The sequence below is a fragment of the Microtus oregoni genome, unplaced genomic scaffold, assembly GCF_018167655.1.
Source record: "Microtus oregoni isolate MIOR12 unplaced genomic scaffold, Mior012 000020F_ref0000438, whole genome shotgun sequence".
NCBI classification, from domain to species: Eukaryota; Metazoa; Chordata; class Mammalia; order Rodentia; family Cricetidae; genus Microtus; species Microtus oregoni.
This window is the reverse complement of record NW_024543079.1, coordinates 28,201,024-28,222,354: the sequence shown is the minus strand read 5'-3', so window position 1 is coordinate 28,222,354 and position 21,331 is coordinate 28,201,024. Positions and strand designations below refer to the sequence as shown.

The following is a 21,331-nucleotide window of genomic DNA, read 5'->3' as shown; positions in this document are numbered from 1 at the left end:
TTCTTAAAGTCCTAAAAGCCTGCTTTTCTATAAGTGACTCAAATCCTAGCAGCTTTGGATTCTCATTCTGGAAACACAAAATTAAAAATGTCAGTGTCTGGATTTTGGGTAAAGACAGAAAGACACCTGAGTGAACCACTAACCCCACAACCTCAATATTAGAAGATCTGAGGGGTAAGGCACAGAGCTGGAAGACCTTTTGGCATCATGGGCTCCTCCGAAGTGAAACCATTGCACCAAGAAGCACAGACGGCCTGTGCACTACACCGCGGCCATGGCAGTGTACATGTGTGCAGTGCTCTGAGGATGGAAGAACAAAGCCTTCTCGGGACCTCAGACTTGTCTGTTGCTGCAGCAGCAAACTTAGAGGAGCAATGCAGCTTTTTGAAACTGGGGACCCCTGACCTCAACCGCCACCTGAGCTTCAGTAAAGCCAGGAAAAACACACACTTCTGTTGTCATGTCAGCCCTCTGTGACTTCTGCCATGGTTAACTAAACTTCCTTATGCTACAGAGTTTGGGGGAGGGGCATTCCAGTAGGCATTCCACATACCATTTAAACTAATATTTCCACTGTTCTTGTGGGATCTACCATTTAGAAACAGGGTTTCAATATGTGGACCAGACTGGTCTTGAGCTTTCAATAGTTCTGCCTCAGTTTCTCACAGTCTGTGATTACAAACATGACATGCCATGCCCACTCTAGGATTACAGGAGCCTTCCACCATGCCTGTACTAGGATGATGGGAATTTGTCACCAAACTCGTCAACCACCTCACTTCACTCTTGCCAGCAGGACTACCCTGCAGTCTGAACCACTTAGACATGCAAGTGTGTTTACAAATATAGGAAATGAAATGGTACACACACACACACACACACACACACACACACACAAGCAAAATGCAGCCATGCAAAGTTATGTCTTATAGATCTTTTTTGTATCAACTTAATATTTTTAAGTTCATGTAGGACTATCATAGACAATGTTTTTTCCCCTACTCACTCAGATGTGACTTTTTGGTTCCTGAGACCTGGAGGGAGTGGAGCGCATGCCAAGAGATTCTAGGTCTGCTCTGTAGGTGCGTTACGGCTGCGCAGTCCTAATTAAAAGACTCCCTCTGTGTCCTCAGAATTTCCTGACATGGCACCAGGGCTTTATTTTTGGCTCCGAGCATCTTTGTTGTTTCCTGTTTTCTAGCCAGTTTCATGGCACCTAACACGTGAGTTAGGATAGCCTAGAGGAATTATAGCCTCACCCACCTTCTTATTCTCTAGGACAACTCTGGAGCCATGACAGATTAAGTGTATCATATGAGAGCCAGCAACCCTGGCGTGCAAAACACCCGAGCCCCACCACCTCCTGCATGTTGGTATTTTTGACAGCCCTCAATTAGAGAAACAGCGTTAACTTCAGCCTGTCATTTGTGTGGGCTCAGCTGTTTGAAAACTCCACGAAGGAGCAGTCAGTGGTGGGAGGGTGGTTTCCCATAAACAGATGATGGAACCTCAGTGTCTGGAAGATACCAGCTGTGGTTTGGTTCCTGAAGCCTCAAGGGGCACAGAATCAGCCCCCTTCTTCCTTGGCTCCACAGTTGTCTCTCTGCTGGGGCAGATGCTCTTCTTGCTGCCATCAGGTGCCCTGCGGGGCCTCTGGTTCGAGGCCCATATCATCATTCCAAGTGCTAAAACAGCAATATTTGCCCCCAAGCACATGGACTAAGTGATTCAAGGGCTTGCTGGCTATGACATTATAACTTTCTTTTTAGAAGATCTGACACATTGCTTTTGATTTTACTACAGTTAGTATTTTACAAGGGGTTGTTAATACCATCCTGTGATGTGACATTTCATCAGGACGTGATTTATGGATAGTGACATAGGACAGAAAGCATGAAGATAGAAATGAAAAAAAGGAAAGATAACAGACATTGTACCTTTGTTCCACATAACTGAACTCTAATATCTCAGTAGACTGTCACCAAAATTTGAACACTGGAAGGAAGACCCTGCACATACAATATGATAGTCAATGTAAAATATGCTAGAAGTCTTCAAAATACCTCTAGAAATAACAGATGTGTATCAATTAGGTTACATATCACATGATTCCACTTACACAGCATTTTTGGAAAATTTAAAAGGAATGTCTCTATTAAATTTGAGGGGAGAGGAGGAACTGATGGGGTTGTGTTTGTGCCATGACTGTCATGGCATCTATTTTCATCTATTTTTGTGTTACAATTCAATTATATATGCATGAAAAAAGTTAATTTTGGTGTATTTAAATGTTTAGGTTTTTTTTTTCAATTCAAAGTAGGCTTTGTAACCAAAGCTGGCTTTATGTGCTGTTTTGTCACCAGTGAAACTTTTGGTGATAATATGTCCTACATTTTTGTCTCTAGCACTATAGCTAGTAGCTGCATGTGATTCACAAGCACTTGAGATATAAACACAAAACTGAGTATCTTGTTTAATTACAATGAACTTCATCTCAAATAGTCCCTATACCTAGTAGCTCCTACAGTGGGCAAAGCAACCACAGGGTACCAGCCTGTCTATATTGTGTCTCAAAGCTTACCTGAGATCTGCTTACACCCAGGCTAGAGGACCTAAAATGAGAGGAAAATTAAAATCTGTTGTGAGTGTGCTCACTGAGAATGCAGTAATTTAAAAGTTATAGCAGATTTATAGACTCAATGAGGATTTTCTGAGATTTTTCCAGACTGGGAAGATGGTGCCACTGATGAAATTCCTACCACACAAGCACGAGGACCTAAGCTCGGATCACCAACACCCAAGCAAAAGTCAGGCATCCAACAAGTTTCTGTAACCCCAGTACTGGTGAGGAGGGTGGCAGGAACAGGGGAGTCCATGGAGCTCAGCGGTCAGCTCGTCGAGCTCAGTAGTGAACTCCCAATTCAGTAAGAAATCAAAAGTACCCACCAAAACAATTTAAAGGATGAAGAATTTAGCTTGTCTCATGGTTTCATTCAGCTCTGTTGCCTTCCAGCCTGTGTAGCGTGAGGCAGAACATCATGAGAAGAGCATTTGGTGAAGCAAAATGACCCACCTCCCTGTGAACGGGAGACAGAGTGTGGGAGGATGAATCGGAAGGAAACAAGATGTTTATCTTTTCAGGGCACTACCGGTGACCTACTTATCTTTTCCAATTAGGTTTCACCTCCTACTTTCCTCCCCAAATAGCACCTCTTGCTGGGGGACCAAACCTTTAGCACATGAACCTGTGAGAGATCCTTCACATTCAGACCCTCACACCTTAATGTGTTTTTACTTAACTCACCTTATTCGTGTAGCTTGTATTCAGCAATGACATTGTAGGTTCGATGTATTAGTTATATTTTGTTAACACAAAAACAACAAAAAAAGTAAACAATGAAATACTATGAAACTATTAGTTTAGATGCAAGAACTTATATTCTTTAAAATTTTGTATATTTATCCATTTCAAATGTATGAGTCACAACCATATGCATGCCTTGTACCCTCTGAGGTCAGAAAATGGTGTCAGATCATCTAGAACAAGAGTCACATATGGCTATAGCTACCATGTAAAGTACCCTGTGGGTGCTGAGAACTGGACCCAGCTCTTTTGCAAGGGCAACAGGAGCTCTTAACCACCGAGAGATCTCTACCCTCCCTCTCTGCAAGTTAAGAAAGGCCAATTTTAAAGCATCAGTAAAAGTTTTGGGGAAAAAAATAGATGAAATCTCAGAGTTTAAAAAAACCTAATGGATAAAATAGTCTCAAAAGAGAAATTAACACCTTAGATAGTAGAGGTAATTGAAGATCTAAATGATAGTTAGTTCCAATAGTTACAGAAGAGAGAGGGAAAGAAGTCATCAAAGAAACAATAAAAGAACATTTCTGTAGTTGACAAGCATGCCAAGATCCAAAAGGTCTACTGAGTAACTAGCATTTTGATGCTCGCTGAAATAAAGAGGATATTATAAAATCATCCAAAAGGAAAGAGAGAGGTGACATGGTCAGAAAAGATTAGACTAGTCACAACACAATATACTGAGAGATGAGCTGCTGAATTTCAGTCAGGAGTCTATATATGGCCAGAGTATAAATATGGAGACATGCTTTTTCCTTAAATTGAAAGGTAATGCTTCCCATGTATTCTTTCTTATGAAAACTATGAGTACATAATCCTATAGCAGGTGAGAATAAAAGAAAATAGAAGATAACATTCCAGGAAAAAGAAATTCATAGGAGATGAGGGAGGGACAGTCACACAACATTCTTCAAAACTACAAGAAAGCAGGAAGGTGGAGGGCCCTGGCAGGGAGGCCCACATCGGAGAAAATGGAAAGATTAAATCATATGATATATTAGATGTTTTGGAAGATTTGGTGGGGAGAACTAAGGTAAGCACACAAAACTGCAACTGAAAAGCAAAACAAGACAAGGCACAAGGAAGATAACCGGCATCCTTATGTGATTCTGTGGGTTGCAATTCAGATGAGAACTGCTATGGAACTGTGTGGTACCTATCAGAACAGGGAGAAAGGGAAACAGAAGGAGGCCTACAGAGGTGTGACATCCTTACATAAGGCTGTAGAGGGTTGGCACACAGGATTTAAAGTGGATACATCCAAGGAGAATACAAGCAAATGAATATAAAGACCAGAAGCAAAGGTTTGAAAAGATCTAAGTGGGCCATGGGCAGTAAGGGTTGAGGGGAGAAAGAGTAAGTCCCCAGTGCTTGGGAGATTTATTTAATTTAAGTATTATGGCCAGATATTTTATGAACAGAAAAGGAAACGTTTTAAAGAGGAAGGAGAAACCATGCTTGCTGGGCTGTACATCATACGACAAAGATTTAGTTGGTGCGGGAAGCCATAAATTGTGGCACAACCATCTTTCTAAAGGCTTCTTTCCACACCTACTACCCCCAGATGATATGACGATATTATGCAAGGGAAGAGAAGAAAATCCTTGCCAAGCCCCACCCTCTCTTTTGGGAAATTCTTGGCTCTGTTCACAATACTCGGTCTTTGTTCCATGGTGTTTGCCGGAGTGTAGCCATTTGGAGGTGAGATGTTTATTTTCCGTGATTAGAATGTTTCCTATGTCCCTACTCACCATACGAGTGCTGTCAGAAATTGCACAAGCCTCGGCACGCTTCCTTCCACACTGGTGTGGCAAGTCTTGACTGCCAGTCATGCATAGTGTGCAGGCAATAGAGGCTTTGGAATGCTTTATGGACTGGTTCCGTGTTCTCTGTCAGCCAGGTGAATGTGGCTAGGCATCCAGCAGGTGGGGAAACAAGTTTATTTTGTTACATAACTGTCCCTGTGTAACTCTTTCTACCTTTATTTGTCTCAAGACCCCAGTCCTGTTTAACTTAGACTGAGATGTCTCCCAAGTTCAGGAAGTCCTGTTAAGATCTCATCTGTCGGGCTGGAGAGATGGCTCAGTGGTTAAGAGCGTTGCCTGCTCTTCCGGAGGTCCTGAGTTCAATTCCCAGCAACCACATGGTGGCTCACAACCCTCTGTAATGAGGTCTGGTGCCCTCTTCTGGCCTGCAGGCATACACACAGACAGAATATTATATACATAATAAATAAATAAATATTTTAAAAAAAAAAAGATCTCATCTGTCCTTACACTGGCAACAAAAGAGCTATGCTGACCCCCTGGACAGCCTTAACTGTGATGAAACCACTGCTGCTCACTTAAAGACTTCTGTTGTCACGGTTACACACTATTCGTATGTCCTCACATTTCTGTTCCTAGAAGATTTGGGGGTAGAGAGGCAAAGGTTTGTCTTTAGCCGATGATCTTTAAGAACCTGAAGCCAAAGAAAGAATAAAAACCCATCATCGCACATCTTGCCAGATGAGGTGTCGTGTGACTGAAGTCTCCAAGAACTTGGGAAGCAGGAGGAAGGTAAATGCCAGGAGACCTTGGGCTACATAGTAAGACATTTTCTTCTAAAGCCATTTTTTTCTCTTCTCAATACAGGGCTTCTCTGTATAATCCTGGCTGTTCTGGAACTCACTGTTTAGATCAGGCTGGCCTTGAACCCACAGAGATCCACCAAGCTCTGTCTTCCAAGTGATGGGATTAATCGCCATCATGCATGCTACTCCACCGCATGGCAAGATATTGTCTTAAAAAACAAAAGTATCTACAGGGTATGGTGGTACATGCTTTTGATTTCAGCTCTTGGGAAGCATAGGCAGGTGGATCTCTGTGAATTTGAGGCTAGATTGGTTTATATAGTGTGGTAGTTGAATAAATATGGCCCCCATAGACTCGTGCTTGAATATTTTACCTGTAGGGAATGGCACTATTGGGAGGTATGGCCTTGTTGGAGGAAGTGTGTCACTGTGGAGGCAGGCTTTGAGATCTCAAATGCTCAAGCTATGCCCAGTGTGGGACACAGTTCACTTTCTGTAATTTGAGGACCAAGAAGTAGAACTCTCAGCCACCTCTCCAGCATCATGTCTGCCTGCATGCTGCCATGCCTCCCGCCATGATGATAATGAACTGCACCTCTGAATTGTAAGCCAGCCTCAATTAAATGTCTCCCTTTATAAGAGATACCATGGTCATGGAGTCTCTTCCTAGCAGTAGAAATCTTAAATTTTGACATATAGTGAGTTCTAGATCAACTGGGGTCGTGTGAAATATTTATTTCAAAAACAAACAAAAACCCAACAAATTCAATATCTTGATTCTTGGATGCACCACTGAGATGTTATTCTTTTCCTTTATGAGACTACGGGGGTACAACAGTTGGTAGTGCCATCATGTCTACAGGCTCTCCTATTTAAAAATGAATATCAGCAATTACGCAGTTTGGGGGAGCTGGGTTTGAATACTGATGAATTGTCTTCAGTCTGACAACTAAAGAACTAAGTGTTTATCAATATGGCTTTACAGTTTTAAGAAATTTTATTCAGAAAATAACTTGTATATTTTCTTCAGGAACTCCTTGGACACTTAGTAGAGTATTTTTCCCCCAAATAATGGAGTATTAATCTAGCTCCCTTCCTTAGGTCAACAGATGGTTCTCTAAGATAGATTTTATCAAAGTATGACTTCGTCTAGAGGCCACCACTTTCAGTGTGTGTGTCTCATCTAAGCCATTAGCTCATGAATTTTGCCATTTGACTCTCCACATAGAAAGGTCAGCCTTAAGCCCCAAACCAGATCTGAATCTCTAGTCCTATCCGCCCTTGGCCCTTTGCTTCTAAGAGCCGAAGAGTCTTCCAAAGTGGTGCTTTCTTTACAATAATAAGTTAATGATCTCAGCTTTGTTGATTCAGTCTGCCTGCCCTGCTCCTTTGGAGGAGATGGCAAATGACAAACAGATGCAGGTTTTTACTTCACTCTTAGAACCTCAACTGTTGGCTTGGCAATCCTGTTCTCCAGTTATTCATTTGCATATTCATGCAAATGCTTTCGAGTTCTACTGTGAGGCCTGGGATAAAAGAGTCTTGGTTCCTCGTGTGTAGAAAGGGAGATACTTACCAACTAATCAGGAAAATATAGATGGCTATAAACAACCCAGTGCCAAAAGGAAAGGTGAGTGAAGGAAATGGAATAATTGTTGGCCCTGCTTTGAGAAGTCGACATGGATTGGGCCATTAAGGCTGAGCTAGGATGAATCCAAATCTCTGAGTAAAGGAATAAACAGAAGGACTTCTTCAGTGGAAAAACTCATCCATTAGCCTAGAAAGCCATTAACATACTCTTCTCTTCCTCTTGCTTCAGGATCAGATAACTATTTTTGTTTCTCCCAGATATCCGTCTCTCTCAGAAAGGAAAAAGAGAGCCAAATGTGTTTCAAATAAGAAGAGCACCAAAGAGAAAAACAAAGTTATGTCTCCCATTGTTAAGCCCTTTCTTTTTCTCTGAGCTCTTTTAAGCGCATGGTAAAGAAACAGTTGTGATGAAATGAATGAGGATAAAGCATTGCGGGACAGCTGCACACATTCTTCTAAAGCTCTGAAATAGCAGCAGGCCCAACATTTTCAGTCCTCAGTATTTATTCAAGAGAAAGGATTTCCATATTGAGACAGTATATATACGAATATCTACAGCAGCACTGTCCCTCCTTGGTCAAGCAGAAAACAACATAGGGTCTATCAACAGTAGAACAGATAAATAGGTGTGGTAAATTTAGCCAATTGGAAACTCAGCAACTAAGAAAATTAATGGTCTATTACAGTGGTTCTCAGCCTTCCCAGTGGCGTGACCCTTTAATACACTTCCTCTTATTGTGATGAACCCCAAACATAAAATTATTTTTATTGCTACTTCATAACTGTAATTTTGCTACTGTTATGAATCATAATGTAAATATCTGTGTTTTCTGATGGTCTTAGGCTACCCCTGTGAATGGGTTGGTCAACCCCCAAAGGGATTGTGACCCATAGGTTGAGAACCACTAGTGTGTGTGTGTGTGTGTGTGTGTGCGTGTGTGTGTATTCACAGATCTTACAAACACAATAATCCAAACACAAATAGATGCATATTATATGATTCCATCCATATGAGATTCTAGAAAAAGACAAAACTAATCTATCATGAAAACAGAAAGATCAGTGATTGCCTAGAATTTGAGTAAAACAGGGCTGACTGCAATGGGTGAAGTGAAAATAGTAATAACTTTGTATGTTAGTCTGTGCCTCTGGTTCCTGTCCCAGAGCTCCTAAAGCCCTTGAAACTTCCTGGAGACTGAGGCAGAATATCTTTCCCTCGAATAGTTCCCCTTTGACCTTTATTCCGAACTTAAAACTTCTAAAACTTTTATAATTTCCTGAGAGATGGGAGTGCTCAAATCCATAGATTTGGCAGGAACACATTGATTTCTGCTGAGGTGACTCTAGATGAGACTGGATAGAGCAGTTCTCCAGAAATGAGCTACAATCAAAAGCCTTCGCACAACACACAACACACACACACACACAACACACAACACACACACAACACACACAACACACACACACAACACACAACACACACACAACACACACACATACAACACACAACACACACACACAAAACACACACACAACACACACACAACACACACACAACACACACACACAACACACACACAACACACACAATACACACACACAACACACACACACAACACACACACACACTTTCCAGAGAAAGGAGAAAAACTGTAACTTGAATTAGTAATCAGTCATGCTATGTGATGAAGTCTCTTTGGAAAAACAACAACAACAAAAACAAACCCAAACATTCCTGATCCATAGATTCTGAATTGGGAAACATGTTCCCTGCCAGGAGAGTGGCAGACACACCCCAAACTCTGTGGAGATAAAATCTCCTGGTCTCAGAAATCCTTCAGACCTGTCTTGTGGATCTCCTCATGGCTGTTCATCTGCATCCCATTGTGTCTCTTAATAAAAAGCCACTCTAGCAAAATAATCCACCAGAAAGAGGAGGTCATGGAGACCCTGAACCACAGCCAGCCAGCCAGATGCATTGGTAACAACATACGACTTCCAGTAAGATCTGAATGAAGAAAAGGGGTTGAACCCTCAACTCATGGGATCTGACACTGTCTCTAGGTAGACATGTCACAATTAGGTTCAATTACAGAACACCCAATTGGTTTGGTGTGTGTGGAGGGGGCGTCCAAATACATCCAGTATTAGAAGAATTGCAATGAATGGCATTTAAGAATGGCATGTCGTGTCTTCATTACTTTTCTATTTTTGTCATAAAACACCATGACCAAAGCAGCCTATAAAAGAAAACATTGAATTTGGGTTTCAGAGGTTTAGATTGAGGCCAGCCTGGGATATACAAAAAGATTCTGCCTTAAAACAAAACAAATACAAAATTCAGGGTGATGATTTGGTATGGCTGAATGTGAAATGTTCTCCATAGGCTCATGAACACCTGGCTCCTGCTAAAGGTGGCCCTTACGGTGGTACCAGCTGGAAGAAGATGGGCTGCTGTCGGCAGGCCTTCAGATAAGAAAGCAGAGGCCCGGAAGGCGGGGTGGTGGAAGCATTGGTGCGGCTCAGGAATCCTCGTCTGTGTGCTATGCACCACAATACAGTTCGTGAACGGGGCAAGGGGCTGGAGATTGAAACACAGAAACAGAGAGAGAGAGAGATGGGTCATCCTTGATGCCAGAATGCCCCAAGAATGTCCCCTTTATTGTGTTCAGGGGCACCTTATATAGGGACAGCCATACCCCAGCCAAACCCACCAGAAACCACTCTCCTGCCATCAGGAACTCAGGGTCTTGTGCTCAGAGCAGCTGTAGGCACTCAGATCAAAGGAAAATCAGTTGTTTACAAGAAATTCAGGATCTGGGGTTTCACTGCTCCCAACACATTGGGCACTGTGCACTAGGAGCCTTGGAACACTGTAAGCTGAGTCTAATAGGGCAGTCTTATCACAGTGTGGGAATAGAGAGGAGAATAAAGATGCTAGCAGGAACGGGACTAGCAGCCACTTATGTCACGTTCTCGCAGAGAATCTAGCAGCGTTCTCTCCATGCCCTGTAAAGTTGAGGCTGAATTAAAAAGTAACAGATCAGATTGTTGAGCACTGAAGCTGTTGTCATAATTACTGCTTATTACTGCTCTTCCCCAGGTCCAGAGTGAGAGAGATCCACAAGTGTAATGAAAAGAAAAGAGATTTTGCAGTGAAAGGAAAGAGTTTTACACTGCAGAGAAGGTGGCTACAAAGGAGCTGCACCTGTTAATGAGATTAGCATTGTTAATAGGGCTGAAAAGATGGCTCATTCAGAAAAGAACTAGGCATAGAAGCGTGAGGACCTGAGTGTGTGCCCCCAATACCCACCTAAAAGTCAAGCATAGGGGCACACATCTATAAAAACAGTGCTGGCAGAGGCAGATGAGTCCCTGGGGCTCACTGGCTAGGCAGTCTAGCTGAGTCAGTAAAAAAAAATCCTTCCCTCAAAAACTAAGGTGGGGACCGATGAAATAGCTCAGCAGAGAAAGGTGTTCACAGTGTAAAGTTCAGCAGTTCTGAGTTCAGTACTCAGAACCTGTGTAAAAGTAGAAGGAGAGAACTATTTCACAAAGTTGTCCTCTGTCATCCACATGTGTTCTGCGGTATACACTATGCACATGCACACACATGTACATATAAAAAACACACCACACCAACAAAAGAAAAACATTGGGTTCAGCACTGGGCTAACAGGAAAAGTATGCTGATGGCATGAAGCACATGACAAGGACTCCATATTAGGAAACCACAAATTTATCTGAAAGGACAGAACAGAAGAAGCTGAGAATGTCACAGAAGGGAATCATTGTTTGAAAACAACCGTGGAAATGCTGGTGGCCCATACCTTTAATTCAATACTCAGGAGGCAGAGGCAGATGGATCTCCACGTTTGAGACCAACCTGGTCTATAAAGTGAGTTAAAGGACAGTGAAGCAGAGAAACCCTGTCTCAAAAAACAAAGGGAAAAAGAAAGAAAGAAAGAGAGAGAGAGAGAGAGAGAGAGAGAGAGAGAGAAAGGCATTGAGGCAATACAAGGGGCCTGGCCACATATCACTCTGGCAGCAGAACTGGTCAGTGTTATGCACAAGTGAGGGTTTCTCTGCTGGTGTCAGACAGGAAAATGGACCACGAAGAGGAAAGAATGAAAACTTGGTTGACTTCTTCAACCTGGATCAAACCCTCTAGAGAGTCTGGTGCCAGGCATCTATTCCCAGAACTTATAAAACAGTATAATTTTGGGGAAAAAAGTTTCCTGGTATAAAACAATCAATCCCAGGTGCACAGAGAAGCATAATTACATTGAGGTTCAAGTCAGGATACATCTCACTTCTTCTAAGAAGATGGATTCTAGAGATGCACTATGTGCATTAGCTTCACGGCCTAGGCAAGGACATAGCCTGTTCTCTGTCATATAATGAAGGGATGATTTGGCCTATTAGCCACCTCTCATCCTGGTGTTGGAACTTGGAGGAGCCCCTGGCTGTATGGGTCATTTAGATTCCTATCCACCTCGGTCTTGGTTGTAAGAGCTTGATACGGCCTGGCCCAACTGATGTACAGATCACCGGGTCATTAATCACCTCCCATGCCTAGATTTGAGGGTGGAGGAACAGGTTTTATGTCCATTCCTTTGACAATCCTGTATGCTAAAGATTCCTGATACTTCTGGAGATCTGTGGGCACAAGGGCCTTCATGGTGTGCTCCCAACAGAGAAGGTCCTGCAATGTGGGATTGCCCTCTGTATGCTGTGATTACCATTGATTAATAAAGAAAACGGTTTTGGACCTATAGCAGGGCAGAACTTAGTTAGGTGTGGAAAGCTAGGCTGAATGTTGGGAGAAGGAAGGGCAGAGTCAGAGAGAAGCCAGAAACAGATGCTGAAAGTTTACCTGGTAGACCACAGCCATGTGGCGACACACAGATTAATAGAAGCTATGTGTATTAGCTTCATGGCCTAAATTCATGGGTTAAATTAATATGTAAGAGTTAGCCAATAGGAAGTTAGAGCTAATTGGCCAAGTAGTGACTGAATTAATACAGTTCCTGTGTGATTATTTTGGGGGTCTAGGCGGCTGGGAAATGAACAAGCGGCCATGCTGCCTCCTTCAACAGCCCTGGCTTTGCAAACACAAAAGATGCAAGATCAAGGGGGTCATTGAGTTTGTGCCACAGTTCCAGAGAGCCACTGAAACTAGGTAATATATGGCGATATTGGAGTTACTGAGAGGCTATTTTTTGATGCGGTAAAGTCACCATTTCAATGGAGACCCGAAGATGATGGAGATGTAGAGATCACAGAATGTCCACTAAGAAACACTGCTGTCACAGACTGGAGCCGGCCCAAAGAGAGGCTATCTGTTCTGAAGTTTACAGAGCTGGAGGCTGGGCTACCCATGCCCTTTGGAGCCCAGACTGTTCCACCATGAGCTCTTTATGTATGCATGGAGCTCCAGGACCTGGTACTTGTTCTGCTGAGTTTTGGCATCGTTTTAAACCAAACTTTCCTGGCTATGTCTCCATTCCTTCTTCTTGGAATGGATAGTTTGTCTAATGATATTGTGCTGACTAGTTTTTATGTCACCTTGACACAAGCAAGAATCATCTGGGGAAAAGAAATTATAATCGAGAATTCTTCCATTGTATTGGCCTGTAGGCAAATCTGTAGGGCATCTTCTTCATTGATTATTGATGTGAGAGAGCCCAGCTTCGGATGCCACCTCTGGGCAGGTGATCCTGGATGGTGTGAGGAAGCAGGCCGAGACAACCATGAGCAAACTAGTAAGCAACACTCCTCAATGGCCTCTGCTCCAGTTCCTGCCTCCAGGTTACTGCCCTGACTTTTATTCAGTGATGGACTCTTACTTAGATGTGTAAGATGAAATAAACACTTCCTCCCCAAGTTTCTCTTAGTCATGGCATTCATCACAACAATAGAAAGCTAACTAATAGAAAAGCTAACTTAACCATTACAAACTGGAATCTTGATTTTTGATTTTATAGGGATTCGTGATTAAAAGGTGGTCTTAAGTTTTTTAGAAGAAACTTCATACCTTGAAACGGTGTTGATGTTATTAAACATGATGGCACTTTTGAAGCTGAACTGAAAGCATGTCGCCTCATGAGACAGCCATGAGCCCAGGGGGGTCAGGGGCATAATGTTGGGGTTTGAATGTGAAATGTCTCCAATAGGCTCAAGTGATTGAATATTTGGTGCCAGCGTGAGATGGGTCTTGGTTTGATAGTCCATTTCTATTTTCTGTACCTTCCTGAATGCATATAAAATGTCCCATAGTTCTGCTTTAATGTCTTCCCAATAAATCCTTCCCTAAGTTTTCTCTGTCAGAGATTTGATATCAGCGGTGAGGAAAACAAAACAATAATAACAACAATGAATACCGGGCATGCCATGGCTCTTTCCCATCTTGAGTACCGGGCATGCCATGGCTCTTTCCCATCTTGAGTACCGGGCATGCCATGGCTCTTTCCCATCTTGAGTACCGGGCATGCCATGGCTCTTTCCCATCTTGAGTACCGGGCATGCCATGGCTCTTTCCCATCTTGAGTACCGGGCATGCCATGGCTCTTTCCCATCTTGAGTACCGGGCATGCCATGGCTCTTTCCCATCTTGAGTACCGGGCATGCCATGGCTCTTTCCCATCTTGAGTACCGGGCATGCCATGGCTCTTTCCCATCTTGAGTACCGGGCATGCCATGGCTCTTTCCCATCTTGAGTACCGGGCATGCCATGGCTCTTTCCCATCTTGAGAACCGGGCATGCCATGGCTCTTTCCCATCTTGAGTACCGGGCATGCCATGGCTCTTTCCCATCTTGAGTACCGGGCATGCCATGGCTCTTTCCCATCTTGAGAACCGAGCATGCCATGGCTCTTTCCCATCTTGAGTACCGGGCATGCCATTGGCTCTTTCCCATCTTGAGTACCGGGCATGCCATGGCTCTTTCCCATCTTGAGTACCGGGCATGCCATGGCTCTTTCCCATCTTGAGTACCGGGCATGCCATGGCTCTTTCCCATCTTGAGTACCGGGCATGCCATGGCTTTTTCCCATCTTGAGTACCGGGCATTCCATGGCTCTCTCCTATCTTGAAATCAGAGCAACTGTGATTATTACAGGAGACCCTCAGAAGATAGAGCCAGTTATAGTTTTTCATAGGAAGGGATGGAGAGCGTCTTTAGATCTTAACCTGAGATTCCCACTACTCATTGGCTCAGGCTGTATGTGATTCTGATCCAGTCATGTGCAGTCTAGGGCAGTGCTGGATTATATGGAAAGTAGAAGGTTCACTGAGGGGAAAATCCAAGTTCACTCAGCTTTGGAAGCTGCCTATGATGCAATATGTATCTCTGTCGGGCAGGACTTTCAGTGATTCTGCTGTTTGAGGGTCACCCATAGCCTTCTAAGTAACCCCTCTCATCCATACTTCTTTAAGTAGGACTAAAACTTTTTTTAAAAACCAAACTAGGCTAGGATGAAATTATTGCTTTTTTCTCTCACTGATGCCTTCTCAGTATTGAAATAGACATTGTTTATGTCTCCCCAGGCAAAGTCATATAACAGTGATGTGATGCTGGTTTATAATAATGTTTTAAGTAGGTCATTATAGCAAGACCTCTAGTATAAGCCTATGATAAGGCAAAGAGCTGTGCAAGGCCAACTATCTGTTCTTAGACAGATATGAGCTAAATTACACTCGTGCAAAAATGGTTCAACTTCTTACCTTCAGTTTAATGTTAGTAAATAATAACAACAACCAGTCTATGGCTGCTCCTAAGTATAATTAGGGCTCCTTGTCTAGGCAAAGTGAGAAATAAAAATATTAATGAAAGCTGAGGAGACGGCTCTGTGGTTAAAGTGCAAGCACGAGGACCAGAGTTCTAATCCCCAGAACTCACAATAAATTGCTAATCCTAACCCCAACCTTAGTTGCACAAATTTTGTATTAGTGTTCATGATTCTTTGGTTTTAGCACTTGATCCTTCTGTTTCATATAGAAATTGGCTGGAATAATTTGATAGCTGGAAGGTCCAACATGAACTTATCTTACTGCTTGGTAGCCTGACTAAGGCTACCTTCCCATACCTGTTCCCGTTTCCTCCCATCAGGCAACGGGGTCTGGAGAAGGAATGTTCCAAGAGGAAAGAAACAAACCCTTGCAATGCTCTCCAGGCCTCGGTTCAGAAGTCCCAGGTATGCAGCATTCTATGTGCTGTGAGAGGTGAACCAACCCTGCGGGTGGGAGCAGCAGAGCTGACCCCTCCCCTCCTTGTTGGCCATGTGGTGGCCTGGGCGAGAGAAAGATGCCCTCCCCCCTCATCCATTGCCACCTGCAGCAGTGTTACAAGAGTGGGAGAGCTTGCCTTGACCCTCAGTGGCTGCAGCACACAAGAGAACAGGCTGTGCACTCCATCTGGGCAGCACACAAGAGCTGACCCTGGGACACAGGCAAGTTAGTCCTGTGGGTATGAGAGCAGCTACAACTTCCAGGACAAGATTCTCTCTCTCTCTCTCTCTCTCTCTCTCTCTCTCTCTCTTTCTCTCCCACCCTCCCTCTCTCTGGTTTGCTTTTTTTTTTTAATTTGGTTTTGATCTTTGGGGGTGGCAAGGGCAGAGGCCAATTTGAGGGGACAAGGAGATAAGTGGGATCAGAATGCTTGATATAATTAACAATAAAAGTTTTTTTAAAAATCTGAGAAGACAGATGTGAATTAAAACAGGGGAAATAGAAGTCATATGTGCTGACAGTCACAGTGGGGGATGGATTGAGTATGGCCATCTGTATACACTACCTACTGCATAGGTGCTCAGTGGACATGGGTAGCATCCAGGGATGGATGGCATATCTGGCGTTGACAGCCACTCAGAAAGAGAGTGAAGAGAGGACAAGCATGCACATCTCTCAGCCTTCGCCTGGCTTGGTGAGAAGAGCCAGGCGAAGTTTTGAACATATCGCTCAACTAGCTAGACTGGTTGCTCTGCCACCAACTATTGGATTTTAAGAAAGCCATGGAATCTTTAGGCACCTGTTCTTACCATTGAAAAACAAAGAGAGAGATAAGACCTACATCGTTGGCTTGCTGTGAGATTAAACCATGACAAGAGTCTGCAACATACTGAGAAGCATGTGTTAGGCGTTACAGTCTACCAATTTGGTTACCCAGCTTCTGCCAATGCAGTGACCAATCAACAACTATGTTGACTTCCCAGTGGGCATTCAGATGTGTCTCTGGAATAAAATTACAATACAGTACCATGTTGGTTCTCAGGGAATGTAATTCCTTTATCAATCTCAGTAAACATTCCCCAAGCCTTCTCCAATTTAGTAGAGGCCTCTCCCATTCAAAGGACATCTAGAAAAATAATTTAGAGCATACTTAGCATTAAAAATATCCTGAATATAAAAAGTATTGACTCATCCTTTTAACTTGAAAAAAAAAGCAACTTTTTTTGGATAAAATTATGTCAAATTTATGAGTTTTGATGTGGGGGAAGAGCTACAGCAGATCCACTCCAAGGATTTACATGGATGGATTTTTCTTTGGGCCACCAGACCACAAAAAAAGACAGAGACTTATTAATTATGAAAGCTCAGCCTATAGCTTAGGCTTATCCCACTAGCTCTTATAACTTAAATTAACCCATTTATATTAATCTTTGTTTTGGCTCATGATTTTTACCTCTCTTCCATCTTGCACCTCCTGTTTCCTCTCTTTGGTATATATATCCATCCCCCCCCCCAAACTCCACACCTAGATTCATCTCCCCTTATGTTCTCTGAGCTTGGAAGGCCCGCCTGATGGAGGAAGGTCATTGGTTAAAAAAAAAAAATAAAGAAACTGCTTGGCTGGCCCTCATAGGTTAGAACACAGGTGGGTGGAGAAAACAGAACAGAATGCTGGGAGGAAGAGGAAGTGAGCTCAGACTCGACAGCTCTCCTCTCGGGAGCAGAGGCCTCAGAGAGACGCCATGCTCCCCGCTCCTGGGCAGACACACGCGATGAAGCTCTGACCCAGGATGGACGTAGGCTAGAACCTTCCCGGTAAGACTGGTGCTCACAGATTATTAGAGATGGGTTGATCAGGATATCAGAATTAGCCAGTAAGGGCTAGAGCTAAAGGGCCAAGCAGTATTTAAATGAATACAATTTGTGTGTTGTTATTTCGGGGCATAAGCTAGCCAGGCGGCCGGAGTGCTGGGGACGCAGCCCCGCTGCTCCTTTTTACAACACCCGCCTAACTTCTTTCTGCCTAGCTATTCTTAGGAAGACATTTTATGGAGAAAGTAAACGGTCACACAATCCTTTTCCCCTTTTATATCAGGAGAAGAAAAGTCTAGCTACAGGTCTGTACATTCTTTACTGACCCGCATCTAGAGGATCAGTGACTGGTGGTCTCCATTTCATCTAGACCATCACAAAATGGTTCATGCAACTTCTCAGGAATGATAATCTCTTCTCTGGAGAAATTCTGTGCATAACACAAAAATGTATCAATCACAAAAGATTTGGCCTATGTTTTTTCCCCACAAACGTATGCATTAAAAAAGATATTTTCTGGTGCTCCAATGTGGGACTCTGTTTCTGTCTCCTTTCATCGCCTGATGAAGGTTAATATCCAGGAGGATGACTATATGTTTGTCTTTGGGTTCACCTTCTTATTTAGCTTCTCTAGGATCACGAATTATAGGCTCAATGTCCTTTATTTATGGCTAGAAACCAAATATGAGTGAGTACATCCCATGTTCCTCTTTTTGGGTCTGGCTTACCTCACTCAGGATAGTGTTTTCTATTTCAGGAACAGAAGGAGAGAGAGCACGAGCAAGGAACTCAGGACCGCAAGGGGTGCACCCACACACTGAGACAATGGGGATGTTCTTTCGGGAACTCACCAAGGCCAGCTGTCCTGGGTCTGAAAAAGCATGGGATAAAACCGGACTCGCTGAACATAGCAGACAATGAGGACTGCTGAGAAGTCAAGAACAATGGCACTGAGTTTTGATCCTACTGCACATACTGGCTTTGTGGGAGCCTAGGCAGTTTGGATGTTCACCTTACTAGACCTGGAAGGAGGTGGGAGGTCCTTGGACTTCCCACAGGGCAGGAAACCTGGTCTGCTCTTCAGGCTGATGAGAGAGGGGGAGTTGATTGGGGGACGGGGAGGGATATGGAAGGCAGTGGCAGGGAAGAGACAGAAATCTTTAATAAATAAATAAATACCAAAAAAAGGTATTTTCTTAAATAAAAAAATTCTTGGTACAATGGTACATACTTTTAATCTCAGCCCTTGAGAAGCTGAGACAAGAGGATCCCAAAGCCTAGGTCAACCTGGCCATACACTAGTATCCTGTCAAACAAACAAACAAAAACTAAAAAACAAAAAAAAAACACACTGTAGAACAAAAGGAAAAGAGAAAGGGAAATAATTTAAATGTTATTTGCTGTGCTTATTTCTCAGTGATAAGGTTATGAAGAAATTTTATTTTCTTCTTTGTCTATATTTTAAATGTTCTTATATATCACTGTATCTTTTTTATAACTTCAGGAATAAAAAATATTTTATATTTTTTATTTTCATTTAAGCAAAGAACTTTGTTTTGCAATTCAAAATAATTAATTATAAAAAACAAAGAACTTTCAACCCTATCCATGACTGGTTGGCATAGTCTTCATTACAGTGGGGGCCTCTTCTGTTCTAGCCATGGCTCTCCCGCTCCATTCACTTCCTGCTAGGTCCGGGAGTTCACCCACCTTGGCTCTATTTAACGAGGGAGCCTCACTCTAGGGATCCAAGAACGAATGCATCCTGCCTTGCCCTTATTGCCCGGCACACCAGTGCTTCTTCAGTGCTGATGTCTAAGGAGCAGGCCAGAATGAAAGCCTCAGACAGCAACATGGAAAGACAGTGGTGGGCCAGATCACTGAGGTCATGATGCAAGGTAATATGAGAGGCTGGAAAGGACTTGTATGGGAAACATCAGTTCTTGATCCCGAGGGCATCCGTTTCAGAGGCCGTAGCATCCCTGAATGCCAGAAACTGCTGCCTCAGGCTAAGGGTGAGAAAGAACACCTACGTGAGGGCTTATTTTGACTGCTGGTAACTAGATAGATGTCAACAGTGGACCAGGTATCTTGGCTCTTACAAGAATGGGCAAAAATGGAAGATCTGCCTGCTCCTGTGGTCACCATGCTAGACAACTTTCCTACTAATCTGGACCCCATGTCTTGGCTCAGTGCAGCCATCACAGCCCTCAACAGTAAAAGTGACTTTGCCTGGGCATAGGCAGAGCGAATTAACAGAGCTAAATTGGGAGTTGATTTATGAAGACTGTATAGACCTGAGTTTAATGCCATCTTGTGTTGCAGCAAAAGCCAACTGGACTCTTTACCACAACGGCAGCAGCACTGGTGCCAATGGCTCTAAACTGGACTGGTCCCACATTCTTACCAGCATGCGAGGTTATACTGATGCTCAGTCCACTGAACTTAAACGTTTGTACCTCAGCGTGCACAGTGATCGTGAGGATGTTAATGTTAGTGTAGGCAGTGCCATCTCAGACCCTTACCTGTCCTTTGCAGCAACCACGAATGGGCAGCCAGGACCTCTACGTGGACTAGCAAATCAGGAAGTGCTTGTCTGGCTAACACAGCTACAGAAGGAAGTTGGCAAAGATGCGTCAAAGAGAAGTTATGAGACTACATCTGGAATACATCAACTAAGGACAAGTTGTCCCAGGATATGATCATACAGTACTAAGGAAGACTGATCCATGATATTCCTGCCAGACAGAGGTTGCTCTGAAACATCTGCCTAATGACCCCATGCTAAAGCTGCTTGTTCAACTATACAAGATTGTGCCCAATATCCTCTTGGAGCAAGGGAAGGCCAAGAATCCTTGGCCCAGCATAGATGCTCACGGTGGGGTGCTGCTCCTGTCCTATGGTGTGATGGAGATGAATTATTACAGAGTCCTGATCAGAGGGCCGAGGGTACTGGGTGTGCTGGTACAACTCAATCCAGAGCAGAGCCCTACGCTTCCCTCTAGAAAGGCCCAAGTCCATGAGCACAGATGGTCTGATGAAGTCTGTGGACTCTAAAGTCAGGGTTAAATGGGAAATTGAGGGAAACTATAAGAAAATGAGGACACTTAAAAATAAGGGATAATTCTGTTTCAGGGGCTTTTAAGATTTAACATTAAATTGTATCTGAGGCACTGAAAGTACATTTGAAATAAAATATAAATGAGGAGGTAATAGATGAAAAGCGACCCCCTCTTCCCTCACCAGCTCACGTCGCCTAGCCATAGGTGACCAGGACTAAAGTATGTGGTCAGGGTTAGACCTGGTCATCACCATCTCTGGAGTGAGAGTCTGGCTCTTCTTCATTAGGTCAAAGCAGGTTACAGCATCTAAAACAGTTAGGTCAGGGCCCCTTTGTTGGATGTCAGCTGTGTCAAAGGGCCTTTTCCGGTGTGCACAAGCACCTTCTGGCAAGATCTAATGTTTAGCTGGAAACACCATGGCAGCTTTTGATGCTGTCAGGTGACCATAAATGGCATGGTATTTATTGTGACCGGTACCCAGTCTTTGATTCTATTTCTCTCTTTAAATTATGCCATTAAATGAAGGTCTGCAATTATCTGTTTCCTTGAAGACTTCCTATACCCGCTGTGCCTCAGCTGCGGAGGCTCTGGGTCTCCCTGCTCAAGCCTGAGCTAGGGTCCTCTTAGCAGGTCTGTGATCTGTGGTCCTCCAGTCATTTGGCTTCCTCAGTACATCATGTCAACCAGGCCTTTACTTCCATGGAA

At 43.4% G+C, this 21,331-nt stretch overlaps 1 pseudogene; it reads left to right on the top strand.

Moving 5' to 3' along the window:
• Positions 1–207: 207 nt before the first annotated feature.
• LOC121460036 lies at positions 208–20,688 on the top strand (annotated as a pseudogene).
• The last annotated feature ends 643 nt before the right edge of the window (positions 20,689–21,331 follow it).